Source organism: Balaenoptera musculus, chromosome 11, assembly GCF_009873245.2.
Source record: "Balaenoptera musculus isolate JJ_BM4_2016_0621 chromosome 11, mBalMus1.pri.v3, whole genome shotgun sequence".
NCBI lineage: Eukaryota > Metazoa > Chordata > Mammalia > Artiodactyla > Balaenopteridae > Balaenoptera > Balaenoptera musculus.
The window spans coordinates 40,824,381-40,827,068 of record NC_045795.1 but is presented as its reverse complement, the minus strand read 5'-3'; the positions used below and the strand labels follow the sequence as shown (position 1 = coordinate 40,827,068).

Below are 2,688 nucleotides of genomic sequence, written 5' to 3'. Positions count from 1 at the left end.
AAGAAGCAATTCCTGAGGCAGAACTTCAGGAAGATGTAGGAGTTTCACAGCTCTAGTTTCCTGTGAAAGCAGAGGTGCAAGGGGAGGATGGATTAAAAGTTTTTGAAGAAGCTGAGATACCTGCAGTTAATTCCCCCCACAGTTGGTAACCAGGCAACTCCCAGGCCAGCCCATCATGCTGGGAGAAGACTGGGGAAAGGCCAAACCAGACAGATTCTGGCCTTGGGGACACCAAGCCCAAATGAGAGCAGAGAGGAGGCTGCATACTGAACACAGGGGCCTTTAGTGAAGAGCTATATCCCAAGCAGTGAACCACCAGCCCCCTTTCCCCATTTGGTTCCCAGAAGACTGACAATCCACTCTCACCCCCCAGGAGGCAACTGACTCCCTCAAGAAAAAACACCCACAGATATTGACGTTTGAATGTGATTCAAAAAATTTGCCATTCTGTGTGCAGGAAAGCGCGAAGTCCTAACCACTGTCCTGCCAGGGAATTCCCATGATTCAAAAATTTAAAAGTCTGGATTCCCACTCAATTACTCAAGGCCACTAGTTCCCACCTAGGTTCCAGAGTGGCCCACCAGCTTGTGGGTGTCTCGCTTTTAAATAGGAGTGCTCAGGTCAGGACCACCATATACTGTATTTGAGGGAGACTTTGGACATGAACAAAAAATCAAAATAAAAAGTTAAAAAGAGGCCGGTGGGCGGCGCCGGCTGGAGCTCGCCCGTCACAAGATGGCGGCGGCCATGTGGGCCGCAGGCCCCGGGCCCGGTTCGCATCCAGGCGGCCCGCGGTGGCGGCCGGCCCGTGGTCTGTCCTCGTGGTCACTCCCTCCGCCTCTCCCGCCTTGCCCAGGATGGATCTGCCCGCGGGCCTGGGCACGGCGGAGCCCAGCAACGTCCAGGTCTTCCTGACCAAGTTGTGGATCTTCGTGAGCAACCTAGACACGGACGTTCTGGAGCCCGAGCAGCAGCAGCGTCCACGTGCTCCACCAGGGCCCGTTTGCCAAGGAGGTGCCACCTAAGTCCTCCAAGCACAGCAGCACGGCCAGCTTCGTGGGGCAGCTCAACATGTGTGGCTTCTGGAAGGTGGTCCGCATTGAGCAGGGCAGCCTGGTCAAGCCAGAGGGGGACGACACCGAGTTCCAGCACCTGTGCTTCCTGCGCGGCCAGGAGCAGCCCCTTGTCGAGAGGAAAGTGACCAGCGTGTCCACTCTGAGGAGCGAGGACATAAAGGTTCCCCAGGACAGTGTCACCAACCTGCTGACCGACGTGCAGCGGATGAAGGGGAAGCAGGAGAGCATGGATTCCAAACTGCTGACCGTGAAGCAAGAGAACAAGGCCCTGTGGCGGAAGGTGGCTGGCCTGCGGCAGAAGCACGCCCGGCAGCAGAAAGTCGTCAACAAGCTCATCCAGTTCCTCATCTCGCTGGTGCAGTGGAACCAGATCCTGGGGGTGAAGAGAAGGATCCCCCTGATGCTGTACGACAGCTATTCCATGCCCAGTACTCCCTGGAGCACATCCACGGCCCGGGGCCCTACTCGGCTCCGACCTAGCCCACAGCGGCCGCAGCCTCTGTTCCCCAGATGCTGTTGCCAACTCGGGACCCATCATCTCTGACATCACTGAGCTGCCCCAGTAGCCCCTTGGCCTGTCCAGGCAGGAGCGTAGACGACGAGAGGCCCCTGTCCAGTAGGCCCTTGGTTCGAGTCAAGGTGGAGCCCCCCAGCCCACCTCGGAGCCCCCGGGCAGAGGATGCTGGTCCCGGGCACCCGTCCACCATGGTGGATACGCCCCTGTCCCCAACCACCCTCATTGACTCCATCCTGTGGAAGAGCCTGCGTCGGCTGCCTCGGCCGCACCCTTCACGGACGCGGGGGCGGAGGGGGGGAGGGGGTGCCCCCTCTCGCGCCTGCCCGCCTCGGCCCCACCCCCCATCCCTCCCAGAAGTGCCTCAGCGTAGCCCGCCTGGACAATTCGACTCGCGCTCCACAGATGTCTGGGGTCGCCCGCTTCTTCCCCTGCCCCTCCTCCTCTCTGCGTGTTTGAGTCCAGCCAGGGGACCGAGCTCAGGGACCACTTGGACGCCATGGACTCCAACCTGGGCGACCTGCAGACCAAGCCGACTGGCCACGGCTTCAGCGTGGACACCAGTGCCCTGCCGGACCTGTTCGGCCCCTCAGTGACAGTGCCCGACAGGAGTCTGCCCGACCTTGACAGCAGCCTGGCCCACGAGACCCCCAGGCCTCGCAAGGCAGAGAGCAGCAGCCCTGACTTGGGGAAGCAGCTCCTGCTGGACCCGGGCTACGTGGACGTGCGGGGCAGCGGTCTACCGGTGCTCTTAGAGCTGGGGGAGGGCTCCTGCTTCTCGCAGGAGGACGACCACGCCGACGACCCCACCATCTCCCTGCTGATGGGCTCTGAGCCCCCCAAAGCCAGGGACCCCACTGTCTCCTAGAGGCCCGGGTCTGGGCATGGCCCCCCAGACCAAGGGTCCGGCCCCGTGTGCCAAGGTTTGCTTGGGGCTTCACAGCCACACTCGGACTGACTAGTACACGGGTGTTCCTAGAACTATATTTTGGATTTTTACATGAGAAACCCCCTTTCCTCTTCCGTAGAGATATACAGATACATACGAGAACGGACGGATGGATGGACAGATGGACAAGACAGGCAGAGATCTATGAA

General features: G+C 60.3%; 1 pseudogene; it reads left to right on the top strand.

Annotated features, from left to right (window-relative positions):
- The first annotated feature begins 857 nt into the window (after positions 1-857).
- LOC118904124 lies at positions 858-2,458 on the top strand (annotated as a pseudogene).
- Positions 2,459-2,688: the final 230 nt, after the last annotated feature.